The 12,989-nt window shown below is 45.2% G+C and overlaps 1 protein-coding gene across 3 annotated transcripts in view; it reads left to right on the top strand.

Moving 5' to 3' along the window:
- Positions 1-12,989, top strand: part of LOC133370997 (homeobox protein otx5) — a 56,748-nt gene that overhangs the window by 3,044 nt on the left and 40,715 nt on the right. Inside the window, exons 1-4 of one of the 3 annotated variants that reach the window (XM_061598035.1) lie at positions 296-392; positions 5,152-5,207; positions 7,445-7,495; positions 12,252-12,470. The gene's annotated coding sequence lies outside the window, so the exon portion shown is untranslated. Of the gene's footprint in view, positions 1-295; positions 393-5,151; positions 5,208-7,444; positions 7,496-12,251; positions 12,471-12,989 lie in introns of those variants that run through there. The other 2 variants (XM_061598036.1, XM_061598034.1) reach the window with 2 other exon arrangements.

Here is a 12,989-nt window from a genome sequence, read left to right as displayed (position 1 = left end):
TGTACACTTCCTAGGCACAACCCCCCACCTGCATTTTATGTGGCTCCTGACCAGAGCTTGGAAAAGTTACTTTTTTTGAACTACAACTCCCATCAGCCCAATCCAGTGGCCATGCTGGCTGGGGCTGATGGGAGTTGTAGTTCAAAAAAAGTAACTTCCAAGCTCTGCTCCTGACCCCTCCTGAAGCAGTCCCCATCTCATCAGAGTTCCCTCTTTCCTGTGCTTTTTCTCCTTGTTTGTCCTAGTTTTTGAATATGTTTTTCCCTTTTTCTTACATAGTTTCAGAATGACTGGAATGGGCAATATTTTCTTTTTTCCTGGTTGTACAGCTTGGGGAGAAAAGAAGCTTCCCCCACCAGATATCTGAAAGCAAACTGGTAGACCTCTGCTGGGTGCGTATGCATACAGCACATTAAAGTCAGAAAGGAATTACTTTCACTTGCTTTCCAGAACAGTAGCTGTATTTGTTTCACTAAAAACATTTAGTCCCATGAAGCTCAGTGGGGCTTCTGAGTAGATCTGGACTATGAATTCTTGTCTTACGTAGAAATGGTAAAAGTTGCAGAAGGACAGTCTTAATTCCAGATGAGTTGATTAGTCTCTAGCTCCACGCATCACAGCCGCTAGCTCTGCTCAGGCCTGTCATATGGCCCCTAACATATTGCTCCGAAGCGAAGGTTATTGATCCCTGCTATAGACCTTATAATACAGGAATGGGGGACCTGGGACCCTCCAGATGATGTTGGACTCCCAGCTTCCATCATCCCTGGCCATTGGCCCTCCAGCCTGGGGCTGATGGCAACTGGGATCCTACATCAGGACGGTCACAGATTTCCCATCCTTGCTACAATATATAGGGCCCATATAAAGTACTGCCATAGCCCTCCTTTCATCAAACCTTTTCCCTCTATTTTTTATCTATTATTGTTTGGTGTCTACCCAGCAAACAATCTTGTCAGCAGTGTACAGTGCAATCCTAGCTGTGTCTACTCAGAAATGAATCCTGTTGAATTTTGTTGGGCTTGTTCCTAGGGTTTGGATTGCAGCCTTACACTGAATTTTTCCATAGCCCTTCTAATTAGCCCAGCTTTAACTACTAGTTTCTATCCAGCTTTCCAGGAAAATTCAGGACTATTTTTGGAAGAGAAAGCCAAAGTTTCCTCAGATGTCCACCTGCCTGTCAAAATTAACTCCTCTTGAGATGCCAGCCCTCTAATCCTTATTAAGGTAGCTAAAAGTGGGCTCGGTAAGGCTAGGCTGGACCCATGTTACAGCCCACGCTAAATTTAATGCAAGCGTGTCAGAAGCAATCAAGACAAGGTAATCCTCTCATTCAGTGATAGCTGTTGTTTTTTCATTTTTGTTAATCTATTTTAATTTCCAACAAAGCCATGACTGTTAAAGTGGTATGATAGTGCTTAGACTTATGATGTAGTTGAGAATTGGCACAAGGAGCACAGAAAGTTGGCACTGTTTCTATACAAAAGGAAGGTCTTGAGGGTACTGTGCTATGACTCAGCCCCTCAAAAGTTTGCAGACCGCCCCCCCTTTCTTCATAAGGCAGCCTCAATAGTATATATTTCTTAATTTTAACACTGGGTGGAAAAGAAAATTGCTTTCTCTGAGACAAATTTCAGATCCATAGCGAGGTGGATCTCATTTAAACAGCCTATTTGAGCAGGTCCTAAATCCTATTCTGTGTTTAAAAAATAAAATAAGACTTTTGATCAATAGAGGGCAGCAGTGTTTCACTGAAGCACCATCTTAATCGTCCAGCCTATCTTCCACATTAATTGAAGGTGGGTAAAGCAGATCAAAATTAAGAGATTTTGGCTGTGATGGATAAATGGGGATTTGGCCTAGTAGATTTTGAGAGAAGAGGCCCTCCGCCTAGGACCCCATCAGCTGCTCCCAGAAGTTATTGCTGCATCCCCAGATTTGGAAGGAATTTCCAGTGTGTAAACCATCAAGAATGCTGGGTTCTACTTCTAACAAATTGCTTCTTCCTTCTGGGCATGTTTTTGATCCTGTGAAATCAGAGCATAGGAAGAATGCACAGCACCATAGGGATGGGTAGTAAGGGCTATAGGTCAGTGCATGCAGAAGAGGCCATCATCTTGCTGATGCCATGCAGGCGTGGCTCTGCTCAATGCCTGAATGGGTGGTCATTTAAGAACTGCCACGTATGCTGCCTTGAGTTTCATGACAAGAGAAAAGTGGGATATTATTATTATCTTTATTTATACCCCGCCCTTTTTCCAAACTGGAACTCAAGGCGGCTTCCAGATAAAAATAAGTACATATCATTAAGAACCTATAAAAATATAAAACATATAAACATATAAAATCAGCATTAAAACAGGATTAAACTATTAAAATGTTAAAACCAATTAGATATACACTTAAAATACTGCAACCCAGTTTAGGAGCATACAAGTAAAACAATCACATACAGCATCCTCTTCAGTCACTACCCTTAAAGCCTTCAGTTCCAAACGCTTGCCGGAAGAAAAAAGTCTTTAGCTGTCGGTGGAAGGACTGCACAGAGGAGGCCATTCTTGCCTCCCTAGGGAGGGAGTTCCAGAGCCTAGGGGCAGCCACCGAAAAGGCCCTATAAAAGTAAGAAGCAAAAATCTCCAGGATCAGCTGGCAAAGACTCCTTTCTGAAACCTTGGGAGAGGTGTTGCTAGTAGTCTGTGTAGACTGCTGTTCTTCAACCTTGCAGTCCAACAATATATATCATCCCTGGCCATTGGCTAAGCTAGCTGGAGTTGATGGGAGTTGTCGTTCAACAACTTCTGGGGACCCAAAGTTGAAGAACAGTGGAAATGGACCAGTGGTCTGACTCTGTACAAGGCCACCTTCTAGCTTCGTATTAGGTTTAGATTTATTAGATTGATGTATCGCTTCCCACTAGAAAAATACCAAAGCAATTTGCAACCGAGTAAAAAAAATAAAATGATAAAATCACCTACTAAACATATTAAAAACAGAGTTAACAATATATCACTAGTGTTGTCCTAATGCCCAGGAAAACAAAAACATATATGCTTGGCACTGAAACGACGACAAGGTTTGTGCTAGGTGGGCTTCCATGAGGAGAGGTTTTTGTAGGCGGGGGAGCAGGGGCTACCTCACAGAGAAGACTTAGGACAGCAAGGTGTGAGGGTCTTCGTGTCCAGTGTCCATGCAGCACTTTAAGCATGGTCCTTTGTGTGCCCCTCCCTTCCTCAGGCTGCCAGGATTGGAAACATTCCCATAAAAGGTTTACTTCTCGGGATGTAAATTTAACTTCTTTTGCTGAATTGCTATTGTCACAAAGAAATGGCTTAAAGAGAAGAGGCTCCAGGAGTGGGGAGCAGACCCCGCTCTGCTCTTGTCTGTTCATATGATTGTTAGTAGAGTAGGCCTTTGCCTTGCCACTTCCCAGAATGCCTCTGTCCACCACAAAAGCATAGCTTCCTGTCTAGCGAGCAAAGTAATGGGCAGGCCTGGGGCATCTTTGCATGGCCCCTTGCATTCTGGTAAATCATTACAATTCCCTCAAAAAACATCATGTTACTCCAAAAAAGAAAGATAGCCTTACTGACCCCATCAGAACATTTCCAAATCCATAGTAAGGGCAATGCCTTTTTTAGGCCTACCAAAATGTCACCAAACGTTTGCTTGATAGTTTGTGACCACTGTACACATAAGTGTGCATTGCAGCATGAAGACGGGGCCCTATCCAAATAAATCACTACTGTAGTACCTCCTACTGTTGGCCTTTGTCCTAATCTTCTGGTGGGCCCCCAGCTGTGAATGTAATTCAGTCAAGATTGTGATATACCTCTGACTGAGAGAGATGGGTGAATTCAGGACCTTTGGTTAAGGCAGGGGTGGGGAACCTTTGTCAGCCGGAGGACTGCACTCCCTTCTGAGCAACCTTCCGACGGCCACGTGCCAGTGGTAGGCAGGGCCAGAAGCAAAAGTGGGTGGAGCAATGAATGTAAACAGTACCTCTGTACAGTAGACTAGGTTCTACATGTACGCACACACCTGCTTTGTCCTTCCAGGGAAGCAAGAGGCACGATCATAGTTCAAGGCCATATTCCAGCTAGGCAAAAGCGCTTGCGGTGTGAAGCAGGGCCGGTGAGGAGGGTGTCCTTGGGAGAGTTCCGAGGGCCAAACTGAGAGGCCTGGAGGGCCACATTTCAGTTTCACAATTCAGAATCAAGCTCAGATAAGAACATAAGAAGAGCTTGCTGGATCAGGCCAGTGGCCCATCTAGTCCAGCATCCTGTTCTCACAGTGGCCAGCCAGGTGCCTGGGGGAAGCCCACAAGCAGGACCCGAGTGCAAGAACACTCTCCCCTCCTGAAGCTTCCAGCAACTGGTTTTCAGAAGCATGCTGCCTCTGACTAGGGTGGCAGATAGCCCTTGGTCAGATGGCTGTCAGGGTAAGGATTACTTTTACACAGTTTCTCTCAGCGTTTTTGCTCTGGGCTTAATTTGCTGCCCCCTTTCCCTCACGCCCCAGGAACTGGTTGCCCCAGAGGGGAAGTCAGGAGTGGTTTGTTTTTTTCCAATTTTGAGTTTTCTCTCCGGTCAGCTCTGGTTTCTCAAGCCCTGAGGTGGGATCTGAATTAACACCCTAATGTTTCACAAACAGCACCATGTAATACAAGTCCTGTTGGGTGTAAAAGGACACAACAGGGGCAAGCCCAAGACATTTTGCTGCCTGAAGGGAATGACAAGATGGCTGGCACCCCCTCCCCATTCCACATACAGAAGCCAACTTGACTGACACCTGAATCTTAATTCAATATTTGTGATGGGACCGAGGCCTTCACCACAACTAAGGCAGCAGGCTAGACTGTGGGGAGGACAAGACCAGGGTGGCGTTTAGGAGGAACAGCTAGGGGCTGCCACCCTTGCCTCCCCATCAGCTGCTGTCAGAGGCAGTCACCTCACTTTGCCCAATGGCTGGACCAGACCAGCCCTGGAAAACACATTGATTTCCGCTTCCCTGCAGTGGTGAATAGAGGGTCTCAAAACATATTACAATTAGCCATGGTAGCAAAATCTTGATTGCATCATGGAAGACTAAAGGGAGGGAGCCTTTTTTTTAAAAAAAAAAAGTATTTCTATAAAAGATTCTGCTTTATTTCAGGTGCGATTCCTGTCTCCCCTCCAGTCACGAGCTCTGAAAGATGCAAACAAAGTGAGGTAATGTATAATTTAATGACTAGGGTTATGCGTCAGCTGGGATGGAAAATGCTTCACCTGTGGGACTTCCACTTGTCACGCAGACCTTAAAATGGGCAAAAGCCCTAAAAGAAAGAAAAGGCATCAGCCCTACTTGTGGGGATAACTAAGGTGAAGATTATTCAGTGCTCTGCACACAAGAATTAATGCTTTTTTAACTATACAGTTTCACTACAAATCTACATCAATTTAATTGTGACTCCTACCCACCCCCTGGACCCTGGGAACTGGAAACCTGTGAGAGGCGAAAGGGTCACTCATAGAGAATTGTCAGCTAACTCCACAGTTGTAAGGGTTGTGTATTTTTTCTCTAGAAAGAAATTACTGGAATTAATTATTTTAAACTGATTTAAAATAAATGTTGCATTTGTAGTGCATGATCTGTAGCTTATAAATTCATAATTCGGGTCTCCTTTAAAAAAAAAAGATTCCTCGTCCATACCGTGGAATGGAAGGTGATCTGCAGAAAATGAAATAATAATCAGACAAAAAATGATACAGAAGAAAACTGCAACAAGAGACATCACGTTTCCAAGCGTTAATCCTCTTTGAGGAGTAGAATCTCCCCCACCCCATTTCTTCTTATGTTTTCCCAGCTTGGATAAGGGCAATGCTTATTTTCAGGCTGGTGGGGAAGCTTCGTGGCTAATATTATCTCTTTTTGGAGAGAAGTTGTACAACACATCTCATGCTCCTCTGCCTTTTCAGAGCTGCCTCTTTCCCCAGCTTGTCTTTCATTTATATAATGGACAAGAGAGAGGCCATGCCAGATTCTGCCGCTAGGAACAGACCAAGCTGTTCAGAAAATTTATGACTGCATTGTGCGTGTGTCCGCACGCACACATAACCCACTTAAGGCTGCTGCTGTTCTTTCTAGTATAGCTCCTGAGCGCAGCAGTCACCTTTTTAAAATTGCTTCTGCTTCTTTAACAAGGGTTTCTTTGGCAAAGAGTAGGTGGTGGTGGTGGTAGCAGCAGAAGTAGTAGTAGTAGTAATAATTATTAAACATTAGACAGGCGCCATCTCTGTTATCTTTTCAGCGCCTACTGAAGACCTTCCTTTTACAGTAAGCCTGTTACGTAGAGACCTTATCCCAGTCTGCGTCTGTGTTTGAATTACTTTTTTAGATGTTTTTAAAGCTTTTTTAAAAAAGACATTTTTTAAGATGTTTTGTTTTAATGTGTTTTAAAGGCTTTTGTTTTTAAGATGTTTTAGAGTGTTTTTAGTGTTATGGTTTGCCCCCCTGGGCTCCTTCTGGGAGGAACGGCGGGATATAAATTTAATAAATAAATAAATATAAAATCAGACTGTGTACACACCTTACATTTAAAGTACATTGAAATCACCCCCCCCAAAAAAAAAGAATTCTGGGAACTATAGTTTGTTAAAGATGGTAGGAATTCTAGCTCTGTGAGAAGTAAACTACAGTTCCCAGGATTCTTTTCTTGGCAGGGATGTGTGCGCGCTTTTGATGTGATGTAGTGGTTAAGGTGTTGGACTACGACCTGGGAGACCAGGGTTTGAATCCCCACACAGCCATGTAGCTCACTGGGTGACCTTGGGCCAGTCTCAGCCTCAGAGAGAGGTAATGGTAGTAAACCCCTCTGAACATCGCTTACCATGAAAATCCTATTCATAGGGTTGCCATAAATCGGAATCAACTTGAAGGCAGTAGATCCATCCAAATGTATTGTGTGGATGTGACCAAGTCAGACCATTGGCCCATCAAGCTCATTGTTACCTACACTGGCCGGCAGCAACTCTCCAGGGTTTCAGATTGGGGACATTCCTACCCCTACCTGGAGTTGTCAGGGACTGAACCTGGGCCTTTCTGGATGCCAAGCAGATGTTCTACCTCTGAGCTACTGCCCTTCCTCAATATGACCAAAGTGCTTCCAGACTGTCCCTATTTTGTGGGAGGGATTCAAGTGCATACTGTAAATTTAGGTTTGTGTAATTCAAGTGGATTAAAGCACTGTTTTGCCTGGTACAACATGATTACTGTAAAAGAGCAAGATACTTTTCGCAGTTAGGAAAATGATGGAGAAATGCATTGAAAAGGAGGGGATGAACAAATTGTTAACAGGAATATGTATAAACACCCTGAAAGCAAATCAGGATGAATGCTTATTGTTGTTTAACCTCCGTGTAAACAAATCAGAATGCTCAATAAGCTAACCTCTGCATGTGTTGTGCAGGCAAATCAGGATGTATGCTCAAAAACAGATCATCTGGAGGAGCCCCAACAGGTATGAACTGAAATGGCATTATTTTTATATTTTCCAGTGATGGGCCCTAGCACTGTGTGAGCCATTTTCACATTTCCAGAAAGTTAGCCATGTTAGTCTGCTGCAGCAAAACCAACAGAGAATCTTATGGCACCTTAAAGCAGCCTTAGTCTTTAAGGCAGCCTTCTTCAAGCTGGTGCCCTCCAGATGTTTGGACCAACTCCCATCAACATGTGCTGTCTGGGACTGTTGGGAGTTGAAGTCCAAAACATTTGGAGGGCACCAGGTTGGGGAAAGGTGTCTTAAAGACTAAACAAATGTATTATGGCTTAAGCTTCTATAGACTACAGTCCACTTTATTTTCCTTGTTTGTGCCCGCTTTCTCCCCCCCCCTTTCACTGGAGCCCAGTCACATATGGGGATCCATCACGCTGAACGGATTAAGGTTAATCAGCCACAAATCCCTGCGTCTAAAAAACAAACTAATCATCAAGATTTCCACACTCTCCACCCAGCTGCTCCCTGGCGGCCCTAGCCTCAGAAGCATGTGGAGCCAGGGACGAGGGGGGCAGTTTGGGGTGGTGGGGAGTTAGGGAGTGTCTGGGTTAAACCTCTAAAATCCCCCCTCCCCACCTGTTTTCCAGGTGCTGATGTGAAACGCTGACATTCAATATTTGGGTTTGGCTTTCAGAAAGAGCACTCAAAAGAAATATTTGGATCTGTCCTGGTCCATGAGAGGGGCTCGTGATTTATCACGTTGGGTTGCCATTTTCAGAGAACAGCATCTTAGATCATTTTTCATATTGGGGGTGAGGATGTCCATGGGTCTTACAGCTTCAATTATAGTTTAATTTTACTCTTAATAGTTATATGAATGAAATGATGTACTTTTTAGCACACCTAAAGCACATTGTCAGTAAAATTGATCCTGGGCAGTATTTTCTACCTCCCATGCAACTTTGTGCTCCATGTTAATTAACTTACAAGGATCTGCCACCCCAATTCCATACTCCCAATCACACAACTAAAGCAGATTAGCCTCCCTATGTCACTGTTCTGTCTTGCAAGACAAGCGGGGGGGGGATCAATCCCTTCACTGCAACACTCATGAGTTCAGCAAGGTGATAAAAGGATGTTAAAGGGCAACTAGTTTGCATTAAGTGATCTCTATCAGCCAGTTGGGTAAGTCGAGAGCCCATGCACACCATACATTTAAAGCACTTTAACTGTCACAGCTTCCTCTAAAGAATCCTGGGAGCTGTAGTTTACACCTCACAGAGCTACAATTCCCAGCACCCTTAACAAACTACAGTTCCCAGGATTCTTTTAGGGAGATCATGTGCTTTAAATGTATAATGTGGTCAAATTTAAAAAACAATGCAGGGAAGTGATTTTCTTCCGGGGAGGGAAGGACCCAACGCACTGGAGGCAGGCTGCCACTGTCTCCCTAACCAAGCGAAGTTACTCGGAGTGGAGCGGAAGACATATTGCCTCTTCCCATTCACGCAGGTCTTGGAGGTCTCTGAGCCTGCCATAGGTGGCAGATTGGAAAGAGGGATGCTGAGCTGGCTCCCTCACAGGCACAGCCAGAGCAGGTGGCATAAGACGCAGCTCTGGGCTCCTCCTGGGAGGAAGGGCAGGATAGAAATCAAATAATAAATAAACTCTCCTTTCTCCCAGTGGAGGCTGGTTCATTAGTGCAAATGGGGCACGTCCCCACCAACTTCAGTCTGCTCTCAGCCAGCCAGCCCCCAACCTGCCTGCCGCCTTACTTACAAACAGACTAGGGGGTAAAAACTGCCCGCTGGCTTCCTCCACCTTAAATCTTAGTAAGAGACGAAGAACTCAGCAGGGAGGAGGACAGGGAGAAAAAGTAGAATTCTTTGGCTCCGCCTGTGATTGGCTCTGTCTCCCCCTAATGTTTGGGCTTCCTGCCTTCCGCCCCACCAGCCTCAATGGACCCCAGCCCCCACTGGCCCTACATTGACTGTGCTCAAGTGGCATCCCTAAAATCCGCTCGTGAGGAATGAGGGTCCTTTCCCCAACTTGTGTACTGTTAATTAGCTTTCTATTCACAAGAAAACACAGACCCAAATGTGATGATGCTACATAACTGCAGTTCGTTCCAGAAATATAATATACTCCTGGGCTCTGCAGCATCCATGTCAGTTTAGATGCATATCCTGCATTTATACACATTTTGTTTATTCAGTAATTAAATGTATATCCCGCCCTTCCTCCCAGAAGGAGCCCAGGGTAACATACCTGTTTGAGCCTAATGTTTGGGCTCCCTGTCTTGTGCCACCCCAGCCCCCACTGTCCTCTCCTCAGCTGTGCTGGGCCCAAAGCAGTGCTTCATGCCAAAGGCATGTCACTGTGAAGTGAGTTGGAGAACCAGGGATGTTTCAGGGGGTGGTGTCGGCTGGAAGTCTCCCCTGCCGCTGGCAGATGGCCAGGCTTTTATTTAGTGTAAATTAACATCAACTTCTCTGAGCCTTGAAAGAATCCTAGTTTTCCACCAGCCACTCACTAGTGTGAAGAATGAGAAGTCTTACCTTGGAAGGAAGAGTAGACTCTGCGTATATGCCACATGCAGGGAATTATATCGCCATGTGCCCCACCCCTTCCCCATAGCCCTCCTTCCCATCTAGCCATTCTCCTGACACCGGTGGAAGCCTCTGAGTCCACCCATTGCACATTTCCGAAGGTATTAACAAGAGCTTGGAATTCCTGGATGGATCTGTGCACAACTATGCCTTTGTCCTCTCTGTGCTGTTTGAAGTCCCCTCCTGCTTCTCCTTGTTTATTAGGGACAGAGCGTAGCATCAGACATACTTCACCTAGTGAATACCCTCCAGCAGCTCCTTGTTGAACCTAGACTGAGGCCTCCTGCCTGCTAATCCCTGAAGTCTCCTCCAAGAACCATTTCTCTAATAGACTTTGGCTCAACTGGAGCTCCAGTCAGGCCCTCTCTGTCCCATCTAGAGATGTGAAGGATGGGGGGGGGAGGGAATTAAAAACCCATTTTTAACGTGTTTTTTTCTTGGTCCTTCATACCTCTAGTCCCACCCATTCCCTTCCTCCTCAGTTATATGCAACCTTGAGGGCTCACTGTCAACAGCTGGGTCCCGTTCCTTATCTGACTGATCTCCCACCCATTCTTCACCAGCAAGCGCTGCTAACTGGGGACCTGATCCTGTATCCACGCAGGAAGGAAGTCCATGGAGCATTGGGGCAGATCATCACAGCCACCAAAATGTCTTGGGGTGTCTCTGGTTAGCAACTGGGGTTGGGAGACAAAATGTCCAAAATTCAACAGTCAGACTTTTCCATTTTGGTAAACAAGTAAATTTTTGGACTTGAAATGGGCTGGGATGTCTTTGGCAAAGTGATTAGAAGTTGATGGCAGCCCAGTGGCAACCATTATGGGCCCTTCTGTGCCCTCTACACACACACAAGGTGAACCCAGCAAAAGTTTATTTTAATAAAGAGGGACTAGAATTTTCTTAAATAAATTGTTTTGTCATGATTTATCATTGACCCAAAATGCCACATGAAATAGAATTTCTCTACAAATGCATACCAGATCTCCTTCTAATAGGTTATGCAAACACTCTGACCACCACCCCAAGCTGTTTGTTTGAGCTGTACAGCATAGGTGAATGTACAATTCTTCTGCAGAGATCTGTCCCTGGGCCTGACCCTTGACTCACCCATAGATCAGAATCTTTTTATATCAAGGCCCTATGTGCCTTATAGCTGCAGCCCTACCCATTTGGTTTTCAAGAGCGTGTCCCATTTCACATGATCTTGTGCTTTGGCTGCTGGGAGTCCTTGGCTCAAATGCAGTTCTCCAGGGGCAATTAATATTCCAGAGCCTGTATCATGGGCTTGGATAGGCTGATATTTCCACTGGTAAAATACCTGTGTGCATGTACATGCTAACTAAGGCATCTCTGTCTTTCAGCCACCCTCCGTCCACTTAGCTAGAGGTGACCTTTATATTAAACTTCCCCCCTAAAAAAACAAAACACCAGCCCTGTGGGGTGCCATGATCCTGCAAGCCAAAGCACCAAGCAGGCTGATGGGTAGCTTTGCCACACGCCAGTCAAGGATGTCTGATACAGCCAGCTGTTCTCCTCCTGATTAACATCGCTCACCTTGCTAGGCCCTGACGGAGTCAATAATTTCCTCCTTTCTTCTTTGCTATCTCCTGGATTTGTTTCTCTCCCCCTCACATGAAAACCTCTCTCCGTCTCCCCCTCCCCCCTCAGTTTTGTTAACCAAGTTGAGGGTTTAGAATATGATGGTTTAATGCTTGCTGTGTTGTGGTGGACAGTATCTTAGCCTGCTGCCAATCTTGTTTTTCCTTTCTGCAAAATGGGGAGATTTTAGAAAATATTAGTTTGGCTCTGCAGATAGTGTTTGCCCTGGAAGATGTGAGAAGATCCTAGTTCTCCCCCAGGATCCACTGCATGGCCTTGGGCAGGTCAAGTTCTACATACTAATTCAAATCAATCATTGAACTCTTGCTCTGTGGGCTTCTAGTTGAAAGACCATCTCCAGGAAGATCTGATATTGCTGTGTGTGCCCTACTGGATTCATGGGCTAGTTAAACAATGGGAAACAGAGGGAAACCTGTATGTGCTATATGCTCCAAATGAAATGCCAGCAATGCCCCCCCCTGCCTTCTCTTGAATCTTCGAGCCACAACATGACCCAAACAAGCTATAACCCTCCTTTTCCTTTCTTATTCTGTCTCTTGCTTACTCTGCAGAAAAGTACAGGTAACCCTGTTGCCCTCTGCACCTCCAGATCCCACACGTGTACAAACAGATCCAGGAGATGCCGGCAGAAAGAACTCTTGTAAAAGCACAGGGGATATTCAAACAGAGACAAAGGGTCTGGCTGCATTGGCAAGACTGGGAGCAGCTCCCCCTCTGGAACAGCTGCAATGGGGAACAGCCTGTGCCTGGAGCTGTGGGCCATGAGCATGGTAGGTTGCTTCCTTTGCTAAGCTGAAAGGGTATGAAAAGGTATTTCAAGAACGGGAGATCCTTGAACAATATTTCCATCACTTTTGGTTACATGGACTACCCTGCTTATTTTAAATTTAAAGGGAATTTGAATTTTCCAGAAACATCTAGAATCTTGTTGGATTTGTCTCTGCTGTCTCCCCCTGGAGTGTTGCCTTTGGGCAAGCCTGCAAGTCCCTTTTTCCTCCCCCAGGTATTGGTAGACAGAAATGCGTGGTTAGATTGTCCTTTTTCTCACAACCGGAGGATCAGCAAGGGGCTATGGAATATCCCAGTGTTCAGTGCAGTTGAGAGGAAAAGCAAGAGATACGATTACCATGAGGAGTTTGGGAGCTTATGAGTGGCACAGAAATGCACAACAGTGCAAACGTTAATACTGGAGCAGATTCACCACACTGGCATGTTAAAATTATATGTACGTGGATTCTAAAGCTGCAGGCTAAAGCAGATGACATTTGGAGGCCTCGGAATGAAGTGAC

Source organism: Rhineura floridana, chromosome 15 (assembly GCF_030035675.1).
Source record: "Rhineura floridana isolate rRhiFlo1 chromosome 15, rRhiFlo1.hap2, whole genome shotgun sequence".
Taxonomy (NCBI): domain Eukaryota; kingdom Metazoa; phylum Chordata; class Lepidosauria; order Squamata; family Rhineuridae; genus Rhineura; species Rhineura floridana.
This window is presented reverse-complemented; position numbering and strand designations above follow the sequence as displayed.